Source organism: Phacochoerus africanus, chromosome 5 (assembly GCF_016906955.1).
Source record: "Phacochoerus africanus isolate WHEZ1 chromosome 5, ROS_Pafr_v1, whole genome shotgun sequence".
In the NCBI taxonomy this organism is placed as follows: domain Eukaryota; kingdom Metazoa; phylum Chordata; class Mammalia; order Artiodactyla; family Suidae; genus Phacochoerus; species Phacochoerus africanus.
Window position 1 is genome coordinate 118,737,122 of NC_062548.1, and position 11,113 is coordinate 118,748,234.

The window sequence follows — 11,113 nt, forward strand, 5'->3', positions numbered from 1 at the left end:
CTTATACATATATTTATTTATTTATAATTTATATACATTGCCAACTAGACCAATAAATTATGTGCCTTAGAAGGCATACACAAAAATGGAAATTTAAAAGAATTACATTTATTACAGTAAAATCACCTACCGATGGCATAGCTTTGTGCTCTTCCTAATAAATACTGTTATTAATACTACCACTATTTTTGGTGAGAATAACGTAATTGAACATTATTTTTTTTTAATTTTGCTTTCACATTTTGTAATACAGAAACTTGAAAGTTTGGTTCCAAATTCACTTCCTTTTTTTTTAATATATAACTATTTTGTTTGGTTTTAATGGTTATTATAGCCAAAAAAAAATACTTCACAAAGATGAGTAAAAAAGGGAAGAACTGCATCACCTGCTGCACTGAATAAAACGTGATCTTCAATTTTCAACTCAGTTCACCATTTATGCAAAAATTTTTGCTAAAATTCAGATAGTGCATTTCCATATTTCCTGATGACAATCAGTTTTTCTTACTAACTAATCAGAAAGCACTGTCTTTTTATATTTTCAGTAGATGGGCTCAAAACCTACTAAAACATCTCTTTTGCTAAGGTTTTTATCAGGTTAGAAAATTTTGTTTCCAAGTTCAAGTCTACATAGAAAAAATCCTTATAGTTAATAGGTATCATTTTCAGCAATTAAATCCAATGGAAATAGTTCTAAATACCCATTTTCATTATCCTCTCTCCATAACAGTGAACTTTACTTTGTTTTGAAAGGTAGTTACTTTTTGAGTTATTTTTAAGAACATACCATCATCCAAAGGGACAGGTTAAGTAAATGTGCATGTTTTCAATGATATACTACTCACAGATAATTGTCAAAGGAAAATGTCAGCAAATTTCAGACATTTGTTTTCTTGTGAAAGGAAAATTAATGTCATCTTTAAATTGGACAATTCTTAAGTCCTTTGCCTCATGATGACCAGTTAACCTGTCTGAAATATTTCACAAAAGATCCATGTGGTGCCTCCTTACTGTGATACAATATATGTTAAGAACCTACTATTTAAAAGACAGTAGATTTAAAAATAGTCAGTTAAAAATCCAATTACTCAGCCTCCTTTAAACTACAAAATATGGGAGCAGACTGAAAGTAAAGAAACGTCCTAATAGACCTCTAATACTTCTCCCATTTCCTAGATAATTTTATGTAAACCCTACTGTAGAGACCACTGCTCTAAACGTTCTTGGGCTCCCAAGAGTCAAAGCTCTCCATCCGTGCCTTCTAACCATTTTCTAGAGTTTAAAGGAGTTATCTTTAAAGGTACTCTAATTATATTGCATCAACCTCTGAATTACTACCAGTTTCGCAAAAGACACAACTGCAGCACATTCTGTGACACCAGTCGTCTTCAACACTGTTCCCTCAGTGTAATGCTGGCTAGCAATTCAGTCAAATAATAGACAGGGCTGGAACAAGGTCCAACACTTTTCATGATATATCCTGCCTTAAATCCTTTTTGGAACATGGCAGGGCATAAATAAATCAGTAAATCCATGAACTATATTAGAGCCAGGGGCTTTCAACTTGCATGACCAATCTCACTTATACAGTGACATATATTTACATAAGGAGATGACATTTTTACACTTGAAAAATAAGTCCGCTGCATTATCTTAAGAATGCCAAATGATAACATACTGTTTAAAGAAATAGCTACTGCTTTAAAAAAAAGAAATTACAGCATAAGCCAGTGAAAAAGATTTTGTACTAACTTCTATCAAATTAAAAAAAAAATAGTCTGTTCTCAAACATACATAAAAATGAGTACGTTCCCAGTGTGGTAAGTCTTACATATGGAATCATTTCAAAAACTATGAAAATATAAAATTTGGGGTATAAAACCTGCCAAAAAAAGATGCACGTAAATTTGGAAAACTGGCATTTCTCACTTTCATCCAGATCTACACACTTCACTGTTCCCCTCCACCTCTCGCCATTAAAATCCTTCAATATCTTACAAATGCACCTGGAACATCTGGTTCCCTCTCCCACTTCAGCTGGTGCCACACTCCTGCTTGCACTTTCTCCCTTCATTACTCCTGAAATAACCCTAAGCCTTTCTGTCCTTTCATCTTTGCTATTTAATCTTCGTGAATATACTGCTCTCCCCTCCCCTCACTCATACAGAAATCATCCCCTGCCTTCAATATTCCTGTCCATCACCAAGCCCTCCACAAAACGTGCCTTGACCCCTTTCAAATGAAAATCATTGCTCCATCTCCTGATTCCTCAAAGTACTATTTCAGTATCTCTCTCACGGCACTCATCACATTTAATCAGTAATATAGGTATTTGTGTTTCATCTTACCACCTCTCTTAGGTCATAGTCTCTTTAAGAACAGGATCTGTATCTTATCATTTAACTTTCCTATCTAGAACAAAGTAGGTACTCATATAACTATGTCTTGAATGAATGAGTGGCTACTTAGAAATTCAATTACAGACTTCCTGTACCATCTGGAATGGAGAGGGAGGTAGGACTTAAGACTCTGCAGAACAAATATCTCTTCCCTGGTTTCCTTCAAACAAACTCTGCAAAATAAAGCTAGAATTATACATACAGGTATTTTCAAAAAGCAAGGACATTTCATCCTTCAAATATCTGGTTAAATATGGTATGATATCTGTGTGTGTGTGTGTATATATATATATATATATATATATACACACATACACTATATATATATATAAACATACACTCACAGTAGAATACCTTCTGTTAATCAGATCTATACTTGATAATAAAAGCATGTAAATATTTTAACCATATGTAAGATGTAATATATTAAAGCTATCAGAATGAGATCAACCATTCAAAATACAAGTGGAAACACGAGAATGACCAAGCAATTTTATTCCAAATGAAAAAAAAAAAATACCCAAGCTTTAGCTAAATAGCTAAATACTAACAAAACTTGAGAAGAATTTATTGCTAAGAATCCAAACCAACCATTCAAAGATAAGCTTACTTAGACAGAAGCACCAAAGAATCAACATTACTAAAGTACAAAGGTGAGATCAGAAACAGCACAAAAATCTTAAAGTGATACTTTCATTCAGTAACTGGAATATACCACTCTTGGATCATCAGAAAGCAATGGTGATTTCAGCAGTCTCTAGGGTACATAAAGACAAGAGAAAGAAGTCCAGAAAGTAAGAGAGGGCTATAGTGTGGCCAAGTGTGGTTAACATGTTTGGAAAGAAGCCAATTTATAGGTATGCTTGTGATTTCAGGTCAGAAAACCTGGACTCAAATGTCATCCCTAATACCTACGAGCTGATCAATCTTATACCAGCCACTTAACCTCCCTGTGCTCTGGTTCCTCATTTATAAAATGTAACACGTATGGCAAGCACAGGACCTGGGTACAGTTTGTCTCAGAGACGGTACTCAATAAATATTTGCAGACTCTGAATGAGAGCCATACAAGAAAAGCAGACATTTCTCTCTAGGCACCTGTACCTTTTGAGAGAGCAGCCTTAGTTACCTTATTACAAGACTTGATCATTTTTGGCCAAAGAACAAAAATACTCCTTTCCTCCTAGCTTACACATTACTCAAAATCTTACTAAAATTCTTAAAATTTAAATCTCTTTATAATAACTTTCAAATACAAAGAGTAACTCTCATTAAGAAGACTGAGAGCCAAATACCTGGGTTCTTGCCCAAGTAAAGACACCAGCTATGTGACCTATGAAAATTACTATATTTGCTTCGGCTTAGTCTTCTCATCTATAATATTAACGAGGTTGTACCAAATTACCACTAAGAACCCTCTGCTCTAAATGCTGTCGTTCATGCCATCTCAAAGATTTTCCAATCTAATTAGGAAAGCCAATTCAACATACTAAAAAGAGAAACAGAAGAAAAAGGAGGAGGATAGGAAGAAAAATTTATTACACAGAACAAACTGAGCAACTGATGCTAAAAGAGTGATAAAAATCAAGCTTTTGAGAGAACATACCAGCTTCAACTGTTTTTAAAAGTCAAGAGAGGAGTTCCCACAGTGGCGCAGCAGAAACAAATCCAACTAGTAACCGTGAGGTGGCAAGTTTGATCCCTGGCCTTGCTCTGTGGGTTAAGAATCCAGCATTGCCATGAGCTGTGCTTTAAGCTGCAGATGCAGCTCAGATCCAGTGTTGCTGTGGCTATGGTGTAGGCCGGCAGCTGTAGCTCTGATTCAGCCCCTAGCCTGGAAACCTCTGTATGCCAAGGGTGCAGCCCTAAAAAGCAGAAAAAAAATTAAAAGACAAGGAAGGAAATACAATTAAAATTTTAAAATGAAACATGAAATTAAATAAAGATTATCTACAGGTGATTATAATACTTTCTTCACTTATGTAGCACTTTATAGTTTACAAAGCATTTCTGCAGCAAATTCTCTGGAATGAGAAACACAGAATCAGTTCAAATAATTTAATTTGATAAATCTGTCCAGAGAGTGTTCGCTAAAAACAATAACATCAAAAAATATTTTAGAGGAGTTCCCTTGTGGTGCAGCTGGTTAAGAATCTGGCATTGGTACTCCTGGACATCTATCCAGAGAAAACCATGACTCGCAAAGACACATGTACTCCAATGTTCACTGCAGCACTATTTACAATAACCAAGACATGGAAACAACCTAAATGTCCATCGACAGAGGAGTGGATCAAGAAGATGTGGTACATACACACAGTGGACTATTATTCAGCCATTAAAAGGAATAAACACCGGCATTTTTAGCAACATGGATGGACCTAGAAATTACATGAGACACCAACATCAAATGCTTCCACTGACATGTAGAATCTGAAAAAAGGACAGTCTGAACTTCTTTGCAGAACAGATACTGACTCACAGACACTGAAAAACTTATGGTCTCCAAAGGAGACAATTTGGGGGGTGGGGGGATGTGCTTGGGCTGTGGAATGGAAATCCTGTGAAATTGGATTGTTATTATCATTATACAATTACAGATGTGACAAATTCATTTGAGTAATAAAAAAATTAAATTAAATTAAAATTAAAAAAAAAAAAAAAAAAGACTCTGGCATTGTTACTTCAGTGGCTCCAGTTGATGCTACAGTGCAGGTTTAATTCCTGGCCCATGAACTTCCACATGCCAAGGATGCAGCCAAAAAAATTTTTTTTAGAAAAGAATTTTTTCAGCATTTACATGGAGGATGGATTAGAGAAGCAAACACATGCAGGCAAACAGCTATAAACATACAAATCATAGAATTTCAGCTCAAAAAGAAATGTGAATTCAGACCAATATGCTCAATTAATGATAAAGAAACTCAGGCCCACAGAGTTCACATGCAAAATGAGAGGAGGACAATACTGCGGAGGCAGAAATAAAGGAGGAATACAAGAAAACTGCAAAGAAAAGAATCAGATAATTTGGTGATGGATTAGACAGCGATGTGTTTAGGTTATGGAAATGTAGAAAATATTAAAATCTTAGTACATGCCAATCATTATGCTAGACATATCTTGTTATTTAATACATTAAAGATGACAGCAATATGAGGTTAAATACACTATTCCAACTTTAAGCATGAAAATCTGAAGTTCAGTATGGTTAAATAACTAGCCCAAGGTTATATCACTAAGTATAAGAGCCTGGACACCATCCCCTGTCTGAAGTTAAATATCCATTCTTGAAAGAAGCTTAAAAATTGCCTCAAAATTACAAGCCAGATAACAGGAATGAAGTATTACTCTGGAAACCCTAAATAATTCAGTGTTACTAGAATTCTGGTCCAGTCAATAGGTGTATTTCACCTCTGAGCTTGCACCCATTGTTACAGGTCTGGTTTGTCTGTTCCCAAAGGTCAGTGCCAAGACTTCTCAGTAAAGCCAAACCTTCCCACCCTCCACAAGGAAACATATCCATGGGAAGAGATTAGATCAGAATATATCTAAGATGAAGGTGACTAGCCTGATTAATCTGAAGTCTTCTACAACTCCTCTGGTGAGTATAGCTTCAATTTTGGCATAAGCTATTTATCTTCAAAATATGATAACTATACTAAGCTTTTCTAAAAGCCTGTCATTTCAAGGAGCCTCAAAAATACTGTGTTGCAGATGGGGGAATGGAGGAGGAAGCATGGATACAACCCACTCTACTTGCCGTTCTAGAACTGGACTTAAATGTTGGCGTCAGTGTTTTGTAATAATTCTTCTTATTCAACCATGTATCTTGCAGAAATATAAAATAGTCATTTATATGTTAATCCAAATACTGTGCACCCACAGAATTAAACTAAAGGAAAGAACCCGGAGTTCCCATTGTGGCTCAGTGGTAACAAACCCGACTAGTATCCATGAGGATGCAGGTTCAAGCCCTGGCCTTGGTCTTGCTCAGGGGGTTAGGGATCTGGCATTGCTGTGGCTGTGGTGTAGGCAGGCAGCTGCAGTTCTGATTAGACCCCTAGCCTGGGAATTTCCATATGCTGCAATGTGGCCCTAAAAAGATCCCCCCCCCAAAAAAAAAAAACAAAAAAACAAAAACCCACACCTCCTCCTTAAACTAAGCAACCAAGAATGGTACACAGTTGCCACTAGGCCATTTTATGACCTGTGGCCCTTGAGAGAGGCACAAAGTCTAACTAAAATACAAAGAAGGGAGAAGGAAAGGCTTGAATCAACTAGACCTCACCCCCACAAGGTCAGAGACCACAAGATCCATCCTTAGTGACCAAAATGACCTAAGGCTAAGCTACTGCTTAACCTGGGAGAGAAGCAATGAAGAAGTCCTTTCTTACAATCTGGTCTGTTCAACTCATAGGCAAGTTGTACAAGGCGGAGAGAAATTTATATGGCTCTGCAGCTCAGACTGGATACAATGCTGTCATTCAACTCCTGAAATACATATATTTCACCTAATCCCACACTCTTCTGCACCCGATCTATGCAGGTAAAGTAAAAAGGAGCCCACCTCCTGTTTTCATATCTCTCCTAGGAAAGTAGTCTATGGTCCTCCACTGACTGTGATTATCGTACACAGAAAGTAAAAACCACTTCCAAGACAATAAGGAGCATCCTGGAGAAGCCCCTCATGCCCTGACTTAGAGGATTCTACTTGGTGCTTGTGTTGACCTCCCACACCTGCCCTAAAATGAAAGCTATTTTAGGCTATGTGGTTTAAGACTAACCAACTTCAAAAGACATGTAACATATTCAAACAACGTGGAGCCCATGAAAGATAGGGCAATAAAGACAAACTGAATTAAGGAACAAAGGTAATATTTCTCTAGAAGAAGGTACGTGAAATTGATGACAAGAGAGATGTCCTTTAAAAACAATTATAAATCATTCTATACACAGTCCAACAGAGAAAAGCTTTTCAAAGAATGTCCAATATCCTTTCTTCCCCACTCCACCTTCCAGCACCTCTATATCACCCTCATCATGTACTCAACATTTAGTCCTGGTGAAGACCAATCCCTAGATTAGCAGGATCAAGAGTACCTGCAGAGAACTTTCCATCCTGGGAACACCACCTTTAAATTATTTAGGCTTCTTTACCGCCCGTCCCTATAGAGTAAAAGCATGAAATTTTGCCAGCGCTTTCACAATATACACCAGTCGGCACCACAGCAACCAATCCTCTGCCCACCAAAAGATTAACACATACTCAGAAAACAGGAAATTCAACAAAAATTAAAGTTTGACCCTAGACTCCCAACAGTTAAATTGTCTTAAGCAGTGGCAGTATCTTTATACCACACCCACTTCTTGCTACCCTTACAGCTTCCTGGCATAAGCAAGTTCTTGGGATTATACAAACTGCTGCTTCTGTTTCCAGCCCAGATTTCTAGAAATGAAACCCTGGAATTGAAGGAGAAAGAAAAACAAATGCTGGCAGAAAGAAGGAGGAAAATGCATTGTCTATATAATCCCAGTTCAAGTGGAACAATCACCATTAGTTCCATCAAGAACTTTTTTTCAATAAAACCACTTACCCAAAAATGCAGATCTAAAGTACTCCCTTGGCTTAAACCACACAAAAAGCAATTTAAAAGACACAATCCTACAGATTTTCTCAGAAAGAAATAAGGAAGAGATTAACCATAAACTATGTAAAATTCACGTTTTGCACCTTAAAAATCAAACTTCAATGTAAGTTAAATACATGAAATAAACAGTGCAGAATATCTACAAATATCAAACCAAACTCCTATTCCTATAAGCAGCAATCTCCAAAGCATATATTCCCAATTCAGGCCCCCTTTTTGATCTACCGTTACCAAAGCATAAAATCATCATAAGAAACAGAGGGAAACCATTTCCAACGCTAGCTCACAAAACCAAATTAGACCCTTCCACAAAATACAGGAGAGAAAAAAGAAACACTTTCAGTTTATCTAGTTTATGACAAATAGTTCAAGGACTGCCCATTTATTAGGCTGAATCAAACCCCACTACTACCTTTAACCCAAAACTATTTCTAGTTAGTTCAAGAGCCAAAAGACCCAAGCAAATACTTTCTTTTCACATTATTTTCAACATGAAGAAATCTGACCCCCTTCCTACTACATCACGGCTTCTGTGAAACAAGCCGAGAGGCCCCTTTGGCCAACTTTTTTTTTTTTTTTTTTTTGAGACTAACCTCCAACCAATTCCAGAATCGAAGACAAACCTCAAACAAATTTAACCCTTGAAATCCACCCCTTAAGCAGTACAGCATAACCTAAGCTTCACCGCAGCAATGTCGTACAGACACTTGAAGATTTCTTAATCACTGAAGTGTAAGCCTCAGCCCTCACAAATCATCGCCACAGAGATTACACTTGGCATCAACACAGGGCGCTGGGGCTGCAACTCTCTCAAGAACCCTTCACTCACCACCATCATCCTCGACATTAAAAATTCACCGTCTCAAAAGAAAAAAAGCCTGTCACCGTCTCCACAAGGGCACCTGCCTTCTCAACGCCTCTACCGTGAACGACGAGAGCCAAGCCTGAAAGGCGAAAAGATCCTCCAGCCTAAAGTTTTCCTCCCCACCAAACTCTGCAGCCACAGCACCATGGACTGTCCTTGTCGCACACACAGGCTCTATTGTCAAACCCTCCGTCTCCCTCTAACATCGTCAACCGAGGCAGTGTCTAGTCCATGGGAGGGACTGCTTCAAAAACAAAAACACAGAAAACACCCATAGCTGGGTAGTAAGGACTAGGGACCCTGGGGTCCGGTTTCTTCCAAGCGACCAGAGAACAGCTCGGGTTCTGCCGCCGACCATTAACCCTTCCCACCCTTCAGGCGTCCAGTCAACATGTTTGCTCCCCTTCTTACGCCCTTTCAGCAGAATCCTACGGTGGGGACCAAACCCTAGACACAACAAGAAAAGCTCACTTATCCATCCCATTTCTGCCGCTGAAATCCCTCGTCAGGAGGAGGAAAAAGCAAGTGCGCCGGGGTAAATAGAAGCGCCGTCGAAGGCTGCACTTACGGAAAGGCTCGCCACGGTCATCCCCATTTCGCAGTCCCGGCAAGCGAGACTCGGAGAGGTTACCCGGCTTGCCAAGGTCACCGCGCTCGCCGGGGCCGAGGGGCGCCCGCGCCGACTTCCGGCTCCCCCTCTCGGCGGCGGCGGCGGGGAGCGCCAGCGGACTCGGGGCGCCGCTCCCCACGCCCGGCCGGCGGCAGCCAGCCTCGCGCACCCTCCGCGGATGCTCGCCCTGGCCGCGCTAACTAGGGCAACTGGGAAAGGGGGCAGCGAAGTCGCTGCTGCAGCAGTTTCCCTCCGCGGCGCAGCCCCCAGCTGGTGCCCGTGACAGCTGCGACCTCCGCCCCCTCCAGCCGCGCGAGGCCGAGGGAGAACTCGGGGAAAGTGGGAGGGGGAGCGGAGTGGAGAGAAAGGAGAGCGGGGGGCGGAGGGGCGCCAGCTGCTCCCGCCCCCTAGGGCCTCGGCGGCCGCGCGGCTCGTGACAGCTGCACCCACCGGGAGGCTCGGCGCCCGCCGCCCGCCACTCACCTGCCGCCGCCGCCTCTGGGCCGCGCTGACGGGCGCCGCACTCGCCTGCGACCGTGGCGGCGCCGCCGCGGCCTCCGCCGCTGCCCGGGCTGGGAGCCCGCCGCCGCCGCCGCCGCCGCCGCCGCGGCTCTCCGGCCCCCTCCTCCGGCTCAGGGGTACCCCCGCAGGGGGATGCAAAACGGAGCCGGCGCAGGCTCCGCTCGAGGGAGCAGCAGGGAACAGGGTGGCCCAGGCGTTCGAGGCCGCGGTCCAGCCGTCTGGGGGAAGGGCTCGGCGAATCGCGTCAGACTCCCGCTCGCCTGGCCTGAAGAACAGGCATTTCAGCCGCTCTCCGCAGCCGCCATGTTCTCCTCCTCCTCCTTGGCCGCCGCCGCCACCGCCCCCCCCAGCCTGCGGCCCCGCCCCCTCCGGGCCCCGCCCCACCCCGCCCCTCCCGCTTCCCGCCGCCCCGCCCGCCGCGCTGCCCCTGCGCCCTCTGCCCGGCCCGGCCGCGGCGATCCGCGGCCCGCGAGGTCCGACGGCGCGCCCGGGGCAGCCAGTTCCCCGCCCGCCGGGCTGTGGAGCGAGGAGGAGTCCCGCGCCCTCTGCCGGCCGCGCACGGGAGGGAGGGCTGCAGCGGTCCCGCCCCGGCCCGCGTCCTAACGAAGTGTGGGAAAGGAGGCCCTAACTCTTCCCCTCCCCTCGGGGCGTTCCTCTCCCTGCGGCCGGGAAGCCGCCTTGAACCCCAGGGTGCTTTCAGCTCGTCTACCCGGCCTGCAGCCTCCCGCTGGTCTTATCTGTCAGGGAGGGTTGGGGAGCGGCGGGAGGCCCAGTAGACCCGGGAGGAGTCGGTTCTGGGCCTGTCTTTTCGCTAATTTCTTGTATTACTTTGAGGAAGACACATCCTCAGGCCCCGTTTTTTATTCTGTAAAATTGGAAGGTGGTTCCCTAGATGATTTCACAAGCTATTAGGTAAGGGGAAAGAAAGATCATCTTCCCCCTTCGTTTTATAGACGAAAAGATCTGACTGACGCGTCTGGCTCTGCAATTCCATGAATTACCCAAAATGTCTGTCATTGATAGAGCTTTCCCCTCAAGGGGGCCCACACCTTCTTTTCTACTCGCTTTT

The 11,113-nt window shown here is 42.8% G+C and overlaps 1 protein-coding gene across 1 annotated transcript in view; it reads right to left on the minus strand.

Annotated features, from left to right (window-relative positions):
* NCOA1 (nuclear receptor coactivator 1) overlaps positions 1 to 9,590 on the minus strand; it is a 246,493-nt gene extending 236,903 nt beyond the window's left edge. Inside the window, exon 1 of the mRNA XM_047782522.1 lies at positions 9,481 to 9,590. The gene's annotated coding sequence lies outside the window, so the exon portion shown is untranslated. The remainder of the gene's footprint in view (positions 1 to 9,480) is intronic.
* Between the last annotated feature and the right edge of the window lie 1,523 nt (positions 9,591 to 11,113).